This window comes from Stegostoma tigrinum, chromosome 24 (assembly GCF_030684315.1).
Source record: "Stegostoma tigrinum isolate sSteTig4 chromosome 24, sSteTig4.hap1, whole genome shotgun sequence".
In the NCBI taxonomy this organism is placed as follows: Eukaryota; Metazoa; Chordata; class Chondrichthyes; order Orectolobiformes; family Stegostomatidae; genus Stegostoma; species Stegostoma tigrinum.
The window spans coordinates 5,343,816-5,356,841 of NC_081377.1; the positions used below are offsets into that span (position 1 = coordinate 5,343,816).

The 13,026-nt window shown below is 41.5% G+C and overlaps 1 long non-coding RNA gene across 1 annotated transcript in view; it reads left to right on the plus strand.

Moving 5' to 3' along the window:
* The first annotated feature begins 2,273 nt into the window (after positions 1–2,273).
* The window catches only part of LOC125465064 (uncharacterized), a 33,903-nt gene continuing 23,150 nt past the window's right edge, over positions 2,274–13,026 (plus strand). Inside the window, exons 1-2 of the long non-coding RNA XR_007250165.2 lie at positions 2,274–2,386; positions 7,408–7,584. This is a non-coding gene — a long non-coding RNA (uncharacterized LOC125465064). The remainder of the gene's footprint in view (positions 2,387–7,407; positions 7,585–13,026) is intronic.

Consider the following 13,026-nt stretch of genomic DNA (forward strand, 5'->3'; position numbering starts at 1 on the left):
CCTAATCTTAACCTTAATCCAAAACCTAACATTAACCTTAACATCAACCCTAACTTTAACCCTAACCTTAAACCTAACCCTAACCTTATCCCTAACTTCAACCCTTATCTTAACCCTAGATCTAACCCCAATCTTAACCATAACCCCAGCACTAACTTTAACCCTAATCCTAACCCTAACCCTAACCTTAACTCTAGCACAAGCCCTAATCTTAATTCTAAACCTAACCCCAACTTTCACCATAACATTAACAGTAAACATATCCTTAACCAGAACCTTAACCCTAAGCTTAACCCAAAGCTAGCCTTAACTCTAATGCTAGCCCTAACCCATACTGTGGCCCTAACCTTAACCCTAAAGTTAACTTTAACCCTAACCCAAAGCCTAACCCAAATCCTAACCCTAACTCTAATCCTAACCCTAAACCAAACTCTAGCCATAATCCTAATCATAATCCTAACTCTAATCCTAACCCTAAACCAAACTCTAGCCATAATCCTAATCATAATCCTAACACTAACCCTAACGCTGACCCTAACCCTAACCCTAATGCTGACCTTAATTCCAAGTAGCAGAGACGACATGCTTTGAAGATATATTATGCCAGCTGATGTTCCAGTGTGTTACTGAAGGGCTGCAGTATTGTTGAATTTTTCCACCTTTGATATTGAATATTACAGCTCGTCCTATCTACATGGACAGATTTCATTTTAATAATTCTCAGGACACGACTGACACTGATGCTACAGTCGCCTTCCAAAAGTGGGAGTACCATCTCCTCAAACTGCTACAGTGCCTTGTGGTGACCATGCTCCCCGAGTAATGGTAGGACGTTCCGGGACATTGACCAAACGATGATAAAGGCACAGTAATAAACAATCCCTACCACTAATTGCTCAGTGCCTGTGGCTAATATTGGAGTGAAAATGTATCTGTTAAATAAAAGCCTACTAATAAATTGGGTCCCATCTGTTTGAAGGAAAAGTACTCGAAATAGATTGTTTGAAAACCTGCAATGGAACATTTATATGCAATGGACTCACTGCAAGAGATCACAAGGCAGATAAACCACCAGAATAACAGGAATGAATCAGGACCAGCTGGAAATTAGCTTGGAGACTTGCACATACTACATTGCTGATACTGAGAGGAAACAAGTAAAGTTTGCTCAGACTGTAGAAACAGTAATACTTGTAAATGACACAATTTGGTCAGAGCTAGTAAGAACTGCAGACGCTGGATTCAGAGTTTCTCTGGCTCCAGCATCTATCCTTTGTTCTATCTCTGAGTGATTTATAACCCCACTGCAAAGCCTCTTCAAAGGATGCCCACCTTGAAGAAGTTTTGGAAAAGGGGTCCTGACCCAATACATAAAATTTCCTGTTCCTCTGATGCTGCCTGGCTTGCTGTGATTCTACAAACCGGTCGGATTCATCTTGAGAATAACAAGGTGTAGAGCTGGATGAACACAACAGGCCAAGCAGCATCTTAGGAGCAGGAAAGTCTGCTCCTCTGATGCTGCTTGGCCTGCTGTGTTCATCCAGCTCTACACCTTGTTATCTCAGATTCTCCAGCATCTGCAATTCCTACTATCTCGGATTCAACTTGAGCTTAATCAAGACTGCTTTCTGGTATGACCAGTACATTTTTCCTCGAGGATGTTAATCAGCAGTGGATTGCATGTCTGGGGATCTGTTATGATTAAACTATAGCCATAGAGCAGTGATTCCACATGGGGAATACAAAAATACAGAAACCCTCTCCACAAACCCCAGCCTCTTTGACAGAAACGTAACACTAGCTTCCAATTTCTCCTTGGAGAGAATCCTGGCTGGAGGGTCTCTGTGAATACACTATTAAACAACAAGTTGCAGAACACTGGCAATGGGAGAAACGCAGAGCAGAGGGAATGTTGCTTGTCTGTACTTGGTGTGGTCAGTACTTGTACATATTTTGAATATTGATGTGTTTGTATGCCAGGAATGGCAATTTGAACTTTGTGTGCTGTTTTCTACAGGACTCAGGAGAAGCCACTGCCTTTATCTAAAAATACTTTCTGATGAAGCTGTACTTTTCTCTGTTATGCGAGGCACATTTTTCTCCTGTGGAGTATGGGTGTTTTGTAAAAGAAACATTTACCAGGTATTTTGTTCTCAGGAATTGAGAGCAGGAACAAAATGTTCTCAGGAACAAAATGTTATTTATTTCACATTGAATTGAGCTACAAAGAACAAAAGAAAACTGGAAGCCACTTATAAATAAAGACCACTTTCAAATTCCGCTCATAGCGGTGGGTCAGCGGCAGATACAACATGGTCCAAAAGTTCCAATTGCACATGATTGGAACGAAAGGAAACAGGAAAAGCTCAGCCAGTGCCGATGCCTGGTAAGTTAGCCTAGATGATTCACAAGCCGTTCCTCTCATTCATTTAAATCGAATCGGTTTTGTTAAAACAAATGTGAACTTGCATATTTATTTTTCACAACCACTGAAGGTCTCAAAGCATATTACATCTAACTTCTTCTGTTGCAACGTATGAGGGGAAACTTTCCACAACAGGATTTAGTAGGAAGCAGAATAGTCACTAACACTGTTAAAATGTGAATTTCTTTATTCTCATTCTAGATTCCCACTGCTGGCATGTGTGAATGGTAAATGTAAGTGGACAAAGTGCCCAGTGCAATTTTAAATATATAATGTTTTAGAAAATGAATGCGATAACATGTTTCAAATGTTTGTTTCAAAATGTGTAAGCAAAATATTTTGGCAGAAGTTGAACATCCAACTTCACCACTAATGCTTTTATACAATGTGCTAACTTTTCAATTCATTTAATAAAACACTGTCATGCCTGATGAAATGATGTATCTGCCAATTGAAAACATTTCACTTCTTAGTGTAATCAGTTATGTGTGACAAACATTTTCTCTCCCAGTTAGGATATCATAAAGTTGGGTCACGTTCTCTCACTGAAATTTCAATATCAGAATCACATCAAATGGTGCTTTCAATGCTTTGAAGAATGGCAACTGCTTAACTGTGATCATTGATCAATTTGCGTTGTTCACGAGAAATGGTTGCATATCACTGGGAGCTGTTTGCTTTCTTTCCCATTTTACAGTTAATCCACCTCCTGGTTTTGGTTGGAAAGATTTATGTTCATTCAATCCTTCTGTTTGTATGCATGGAGATCATTAAGATGTGTGTGCATAGGATGTGCACAGTTGAGTGTAGCTGGAGACTTCACAGAAGTCAAGTGATCAGTCAACATGTAACTGTGGGAATAATGATACAGATCCAACTGCACCAATCACTGTTCTTCATGTGAAATATCTCAACTTTTCCGTTAGCTCTTGGTCTGTTGGTCCTGATGTTTTGATTGGCAACGCCCAGGTAATTTGTAGATTTGCTGAACTCATTGCTTTTATATGGGGTTCCATTGACATTTTTAACCACTGGAGAGGTTCTGAGCAAAGTCTGATCAAAGTTTGGGATGCCAGCACAATCCTTCCATGGTTTTATGCAAGGACTGTGAGAAACACTACATAGACCAGACCAGAAGAAAACTGACAATACGGATACACGAACACTGACCAGCCACCAAGAGACCCGACCAATTCTCACTTGTCTCAATACACACAGACAATGGGGGACACTAATTTGACTGGGACAACACATCCATAATCACACAAGCAAACAGAGACACACCAGAGAATTCCTGGAGGCCTGGCATTCCACCCGGAACTCCATCAACAAACACATTGTATTAGACCCTGTGTATAAGCCACTGAGAAACAGAACCAGAAGTGATACCAACCACTCCAGCAAACCGAGGCACACAAATAACAAGCATGGGGCAGAACACAGCTTCACAGAGGCGCATTGATGATGTTACCTACCAGGGCGACCAAATGTTTGCAAGCAAACCCACCGGTTCAGCGAGCAATTCTACAACCTCTTCCACATCCCAAGCTACAAATCTTCTCAAAGACCTTACTGTACTGTGTACTTCACCTAATGAAGGTACGTGTCCAAAAGCTTGGGATTTCACATAAACATGATGGACTACAACCTGATGTTGGGTGGCTTCTGACTTTGTCCACCCCAGTCCAACAACGGTACCTCCACAACAACGTATATAACACAAGGTTAGGTGTTGTCATAGTCGTGCACTGATTTTAAATATTGCCAAGAGTTTGTAACAGGTGAATGATTTTAGGTTCAAACACTCCATTACTTGCATCTTTCCTGTTTTGTGATTCCACTACATGGTTGCGATGCCTCATCATGTTGCTGATTTGGCGTTGGATGATTTTAGTGACTTTGGCTCCATAATCAGGTTCATATCATTAGGATGTGGTTCAGCTATCATTTCCACATTCCTGGGAAAGTGAATGGTGACCACGTAGGTTGTGAAAGATAGTCCCGCTTAGCTGATGCTCAACATGAACTGACACTCTTGTGTGTTGACTGTTAGACTGTCTGTTCGAGTTGATGGTTTATTATGTGAATAGTTGAGCACGCTTACAAGTCGGTTATGATTCATCATTACTTTAAACTCGCTTTGATATAAGTGGAAATAAAAGTGTAAGATAACCCAAAGTGATTGAGTGTTTACCAGTATTGTTGTTCTGTGAGTGGTAGTGCCCTGCTAGCCAATCAGACGATTTTACCTGTCTTGTCTTTCTGTATGAGAATTGCACCTAAGCCCCAGTTGGGTTTCTTTCTATGATTAAAAGGTAGTTTTCTCAGGGTCAAGAGAGTCATTTATGCAAATTCCCAATAACCATCTATTGTACAGTCTGTTTGCGAAAAGTTATTTGTTTGTGTCTGTTGGATCCTGGTGGAATGTGGATGTGGGTAGAGGATGGGGATGGGGTGAAGCTGGGGCTAGAGGATGGGGAGTGGAGCAAGGGTGTGGCTAGTGGGTGGCAGTGGCGTGGGGACATTGGGGTGTACAGATTACAAAGTGAGGTCCAGAATAAAGTAACCACAGTACATAATCAATTTGATGAAGGATCTAGGCCCGAAACGTCAGCTTTTGTGCTCCTGAGATGCTGCTTGGCCTGCTGTGTTCATCCAGCTCCACACTTTGTTATCTCATAATCAATTTGAACTGGCTCCAGATATCCTGTACATTTGTAACAGCTTCAGCTTTCAATTAATCAGCTGAAATTCCTTCATCATTGGGCATAGAAGCAAATAATTTGTTTCTGCAATCATTGATCAGACACATTTCCTTTTTCAAGGTGCAGTTCCATTCTCTAAGACATTGTATACCTGAGTGTATGTGCACCTCCAGAGGTTGCATATTGGCTCAGTGGTTAGCACTGCTTCCATATAGCACCAAGAACTTGGGTACATTTCCACCCCCAGGCAGCTGCTTGTGTAGAGTTAGCATATTCTACCACAGTTCAAAAATGTGCATGTTAAGTGGACTTGCCATGTGAAATTGCCCATTGTGTGCAGGCTAAGTGGGTTAGGCATGGTAAACACGGAGTTACAGGGATGGAGTGGGTCTGGATAGGATGCTCTTCAGAGGGTCAGTGGTCAAATGGCCCGCTTCCACATAGTTTGGTGACCCTGTCAATGCAGATTCCAATCTGGCTCCCCCTCTTGGGTTTCTTAATGGCTTATTAAGAGTGAGATCCAAGGAATGGGCTCATCTGCAGCTTTTTCAACAATGTCAAGGTCAGGTAGATGCTAACATTCCTTCCCTCTCTCCTTTCTCCAATGAAATGGTATTTATTCCCTTTGTTAGGCAAAAAGACATCTGAGGGTCCATATACAGCTTTCTGCAACAACCTTTCCATTATCTGATAACAGTGAAGTGGACAGTGTATAATTCGGGAATATTGTTGGTCAATATGTGTGATTACAATCTCATGCAGATCTGTTTCTATGTGGAAACTGTGAAGCGCGTTGCATTCCCTGGATATGGTATATAATAGAGCATTCATCCTGGTATATTTTGTGACAATATAACTGAAAAGAATACACATGACTGTTTCACAAGCTATCACAGAATGTGTCAAATAGCAGTCAAACCAGCAAGATGATCAATTTGCCTGACTGACTGCTATTCAGAACAAAAGCAATTCACTGCAGATTTTGCCAGTATCAGAAAATAACTATTTATTATGACATTCTTAATATTAACAGATAGTAGAGAAAAGAAGATAGTTAGGTGGATTAGCCATTGAAAATGCGAAGTTACAGGAATAGGTTAAGGGGGTGGATCTGGATGGGATGCTATTTGGAGGGTCGGTGTGGACTTGATGCGTCGAATGGCCTGCTTCCACACTGTATGGGTTTTATGATTCTAATGCAATTTAAACTATATTCCTTTAAAAATCCCAAATGTTCACACACACACTCACACACACACAAACACAAACACTTCACACACACACACATACTTTCACACACACATCCACACACACACACTCACACAGACACACACTCACACACTCACACAAACACAAACACTTCACACACACACACATACTTTCCCACACACATTCACACACAAACACACACGCACACAGGCTCGCATACAGTCACACGCTCACACACTTACACACACACTCACACACACACACTTCACACATTCAAATATACACTCTCACACCACACACTCAAACACACACTCACACACACATACACTTACTCACTGACACACACACTCACTCTACACACGCACACACAAAACCGCACACACAAAACCACACCCACATAACCAAATGCACACGCAGAATTTGTTCTTTTAAGTATTGTTGGTTTTTCTGTATTTTTCGCCCACACAGAAAACACAAAAAAACAAGAGAGAAATAAAGGGATGGAGAGATGCTTTCACTTCACAAGCACTGAATGTCTCTGCTGCCCTTGCATTTAGAGTTTTAAAAACTGCAAATGCACAGTAGATTTGGTGTGGAAGCAATGCAGCAAAATTGACCTATCAATAATCAAGGATAGTGCTTTTTCAAAAAAAACTTCCCTGAAATGATCCATGTTTATTTCTTTCTTTGGAAAATGATGTTGGTCAAGATAACAGTATGCATACATCATGCAGCCTTTCACTTGTTAATACAAAGCTGGAGTGTCTTAATGTGCCCAACAATTAGCCAATAGCCGAGTGCTGTCCTTAAATTTCCAACTAAAAGTTTCTATTGAAAGTAAGCAAAGACTACATCAGAAAGCAATGTTTCCAACTTTTCACCCTCTCTTTCACGGTTGTGGAAGAGGAGGATTCAGAAAGCAGCAAACTGCTGCCCGTACTTTTAGAATAAAGCCCTTTATTCTCCTTCTAGACTCCCTCTGCTGGTATATGTGCATGCGAGCTGTAAGTGGACAAAGTGGTGATCTTTCTTTAACACATTATAATCGCCTTATTACTCTCTCCCCAGATAACAAAGATGAGGACCTAAGGAGTAACACCCTCATCCCCAAAGGTTGTGGATTCAAGCCCCACCAGGAGATTCAAGTATAAAATTCTGGCTGATACCACAGGAGTGCTACGCTGTTATCTTTCAAATGAAATGTTAAACTTAACTTCAAACGAGTGAGTATCTTAAAATGAAGAGGTGAGTTCTCTACTGCCCTATACTAATTCTTCAACTAACACACACACAAACACTTCACACACTCACACACATACTCTCACACACACATTCACACATAAACACACTCACACACTCACACTCACACACACACACACACACACACACACACACTTCACACACTCGAATACACACTCTCACACCACACACTGTACCTGACATTTTAAATCATTACAGTTTGTGGGATCCTGCACCATGTTCCACACGTATAAAGTACATCATTCACTTTCAAGTCTATTGGGAGACTTGGGGTGGTGTGTGACGCTCTACAGTGATTTCCATTAATGTCCATAAAAGGCCAGTGGGCTGCTCTGTTTTATCTCAGAATTGTGGATGTTCATTTTCAGACTTTACAACAGTCTAGAGCTTTCATGGTCTTGTGAACTTATTGCCTTCCAGGATTCAACATTTCTCCTTTAGCCTTTGAATGGCCATCAAGCCTTACAGACTCCAAATGTAAACCAGCACCCCCCCTGTATCAATCCACATTGTTGTCAGGTACAGTCTAAGACCTCAGGCATTAATTGGCATCACATTGATGAAAGGGAGAGTGTTGAAAGTGACTGTAGCATCAGAGATGAAAGCAAAGTCAGTCCAGGTGACCCAGAGCATGTTGAGAAAGTTGAAATGGTATGTTTTATTGTGTAAGACAGTCAGCCTGAAAGGATTAGCTCAGAATTATTAGAATGTCTCTGCCCACTGATATATAAATGACTACCTCTGGATAGATTAGTCTTCCTGCTTCAGTCTGCAGTTAGACTCTATGTTCTGTCATCATATAGTTTAATCCAGCTAAAATCGCATTGGAAACAGCCATATGGATTAATTAATGAATATATCTACTCCTACTCCTCTGTAAGTACCTTACTAGTACACAACAAACTACTTCCTGCTGCTCAAGCCTCTTCAACCTGGTCATCCATCATCCCGCTGTGTAAGTAAATCCTAGATTGGAACTAGAAGAAGAATTGGTGACAGTTTACTAACCAAAATCTCTAACATCTTCAAAAGTAAACTTTTAGCAAAGCTCTTTCTTGTAACAAGGTCCAATTGTGAGCATCGCTTACAATAGTTTTGACACGGCTTCAAAGTTACAAGGAGATATTTACTCAGTGCTGTCTGAGAGGGAATTCCAGGATTTTGTAGAAGTGTGATGTAGGTCGTTGGGTCTGGTTAGCTCAGTTGGCTGTGAAGCTGGTTTGTGATGCAGGGTAACACCAACTGCATGGGTTCAATTCCTGCATTAACTGGTGTTACAACAAAGGTCCTGCCTTCTGCATCTCACCCGTTGCCTGAAGCAGGGTGGTCCTCAGATTAAGCTCAGCATCATTAGCCCACCTCTAATGAGAGAGCAGCCCTATGTGGGGAGAAGCTCAGTCAGCTACAGAGCTGATTAGCGATGCCAGCAGAGTGGGTTCAATTCCTGCACTAGCTGAGGTTAACTCTCCCCTCAGCTGAGGCCTGGTGACCCTCAGGTTAAACCACCACCACCACCGGCCATCTCTATCTCATGAGAACTTGATCTTATGGTCAGATAGGACTGTGGTGTCTTTACCCGCTGTAGGAACTTGCACAGCCCTGTCTAAGAGGGAGTTCCAGAATTTTGACCCATCAACACTGATGGACCACTTTGTCAGTTCCCCTCTGCGATTTTTTTTTTCTTTTACTTTCGTTAGTAAGCAATGCTAGAACTTGGTGTGAAATATATTGGAATTCCTCATGGCCATCATTTCGACCTCTGAATCAACTATCTCCTTCCACTACATTTCCACAGCTTAATCATAGAATCATTAGAATATAGAGGAGGTCCTTTGGCCCATTGAGACTGCATCAGCTAAACTGCCCTAAATCTACATTAGACCCATTCGCCAGCTTTTCTCCCATAGCCTGAAATGTTTTGACATTTCAAGTCCACATACATTTTAAAGATTATGATGTTTTACACCCAACCACCCTCCAAGACAATGCATTCCAGATCATCGCCACCGTCCAAGTGAAATTATTAGTCTCTTTCTATCCACCCAGTCGATACGCCTCATAATCTTATACACCTCTGTAGTTGCCACGTCAACCATCTCAGCTCCAAAGAAAACAACTTATCCAACCTCTCTTCAGAGCTAAAGTGCTCCATCCCAGTCAACATGCTGGTGAATCTCCTCTGCACCCCCTCCATTATCATCACATCCATCTGATAGTGCAGTTACCAGTATTCCAGCTGGTGCCTAACCAAAGTCCTGCCAATCTAATTGGATTTACATCTGATTAATGTGCATATTCTCACCGTGCAATGTTCACCCTTGGATATAGACAGTGAGATCGGAACGCATCTGTCCTTGTCACACTCAGAGATGGCTGAACTAAACAGCCATATTTGAGCTCGCCTCAATGCCCCAAACAATTTGAAGTCATTTCATAATGAATGACATTCCAGACAGCATCTCAGGAGCTCAACCAGTTGTGTGTTCAGCTCTTTTACCATTGTGCATTTTAATTAATGAGCCTCATTATCTGCAAGAATTTCACATACTTGCAGATGACAGATGAAGTAATACCTTGCCCTTATCCTGTTGTTCAATATCATGACCTACTTTAGCGCAGGACTCAAAGTTGGCAATTTATCTGTATAGTCAAGTAGCAATTAAAGCCTGCTGCTCATCACATGCTTGTTCGTGCTGATTTGGTAACTTTGTGATTTATGCCAGAACGGTAAGGGTTAATATTAGAAGGCAGGGTAATTATTTTCAGTAACAGTTAGATTGATGAACAAAGTAATGAGTGATTGACAGAATTGTGTGATAACCAGCCAAAGAAGCAGGCCTGGCCAAGAGGAGTGAGTTTGTTTTAGGATTTCAGAGTGGAACTGTCAGCAAAAGGAGGTGGAGGTGATTTCTCACTTTTTTTTTCGGTACTTTTTCACACAACGAGTTGTTAGGTATGGAAGACACTGCCTGGAAATGAGACAAGGGTGACTCAGTTGAGGCTTTCGAGAAGGTATTGGATAATTAGATTAGATTCCCTACAGTGTGGAAACAGGCCCTTCAGCCCAACAATGGCACACCATCACTTGGAGCCTCCCACCCAGACCCATCCCCCTATAACCCACACACTCCTGAACACTACAGGCAATTTAGCATGTCCAATCCACCTAGCCTTCACATCTTTGGACTGTGGGAGGAAACCAGAGCACCCGTAGGAAACCACCGCAGACACAGGGAGAATGTGCAAACTCCACACAGACAGTCACCCGAGGCTGGAATCGAGCCTGGGTCCCTGGCACTGTGAAGCAGCAGAACCAACCACTGAGCCATCAGATAGAAATGGTATACTGTGATATGGGACAATGCTAGGAGCGTGGCAACAGGAGGTAGGACCAGCGTTGGCACAATGAGCCAAATAGTCTTATCTGTGTGGCAATAGTCCTGTCATTTACTGACTAACCAGGAGAGTGGTGCTGAAGGGAAGGATTTGCAGTACTGGGTAGTTGCAAGCCTACAAGGAAATGTTTTATGAAAATATCTATTTCATGATTGAGACCCATTTTGTAACTAAAAGACAGTTTGCAAAGAATCTGTTGTGTGGGATGTAACTGTAGAATGTCACCAAATCAACAAAGACCAATTCATAGAATCAAAACATCATAGAATCCCTGCATTGTGTCACACATTCTAGAATGTACCACTAACATCACAAAATATAGCAGTGCGTAATTGTAAATATCTATCTGTTTGATGACTCTCTGTTTACCGCTTTAGTTATTGTTTTTGCTTTTGTTATCTGTGTGCATTAAAATTGTAAGGACTGCGGATGCTGTAAATCAGAAACAAAAGCAGAAATTTTGAAGTTCACACAATTTAGTCACGATGTAGTCTCCTGTATATTGGGAAAACAAAGCGTAGACTGGGTGACCACTTTGTGAACACCTATGTTCTGCCTGCACCATGGGCACTGAGCTTCCAGTTGCCTGCCCCTTCAACACACACGTCTTGTTCCCTGGCCGACATCTTTATTTCAGACTAGCTGCAGTGCAAGCTGGAAGAACAGCACCTCTTTTTCTGCTTATGAACTCTACAGCCTCTGGACTCAACATCAAGTTCAACAACTTTAGGGCTCAAGCTCTCCTATGTCCTTACCTTACTCCGACCCCCACACACCAGGCTTTGTTATCACACAGCATGCCATTACAGACAACCCATTGTCAGCCACTAATAGTCCCCTTTAATAGCTATTCACCCTCCTAGCCAGATTGCTATCTACTCTTTTCTCCCTTTGGACTCTATCCCCACCTATTGTTTACTCCTTACACCCTCCCCTCACCCTATCTTCTGCATTTAAACCAACATTTTCCGACCTACCATCAGTTCTGAGGAAGGGCCATTCAACCTGAAACGTTAACTTTGATTTCTCACCACAGATGCTGCTAGACCTGCTGAGGTTCTCCAGCCATTTCTGTTTTTGTTCTCCTGTCGAATACTGAGCGAACGTAATTTAACAACATGCTAATGAAGACAATCATAGAGGAAGGATATGTAATGGTCTATGGTTGGGGATTAAAATAAGATAGTTTGAGGGAAATTGGGACCCTTCATTCTGCAGTTCAGCGTAGCAACTGTCGAGAGATTCTCCCACAGATTTCACCTCATCACACTTACTGTCTTTTACATTTCTTATGGTAAACTCTGTAATTGATGAGTCTACAATTGGAATTCTGACTGCCAGCACACAAATATAACCTTTTTTTTAATCCCAATTAGTATGCTCCCTCTATTGATTTGTGCAGGGGTTAAAGAGCATTCAGCAGGGCTATTGGGAAGGTGGGAGAGATGTGAAAGGCACCGTTACCTTGGCAGTCCTGGTGAGATTGTTAGAGAAGGTTGGTGCTGTTAAGTGCGTTTACTTGGGATTTATTCCTCAAATCAATGGGAGTCATAGATTTTGAATATCAAGCAACACATACTTCAAAATACACTTCAAAACAACACCACAAACAAAGTCTTCCAGTTTAGTCAGGGGTCTCAACCACTTCACAGTTACTAAATTGTCAGATTGAACATTATGTATCAGATCCAACCCACTTTTTACTCCTTCTACAAAATGATCGACGCCATTCTGCATTTTATAATGCATCTTCATAAAGACAGAATTTTAATCAACCTGATCAGTAATGTTTAACAGATTAGAACTCATGTATAATGTCCTCATTTTGATCAATAGATTCACTCTTGTCACATATAATTGCCATTCCACTAAATGAGATATGCAATTATAAGCCTGTCTGTGATTCAAACCACATCATTCCAGTGTGGTTGGTGATCTCTCCCCCTGCAAAATGAATGGTTTTTGCAAAAATTGTCAGCAACTTCTTTGAAACACATTGCCAGGACAAAATTCCACATAACAGACATGCAG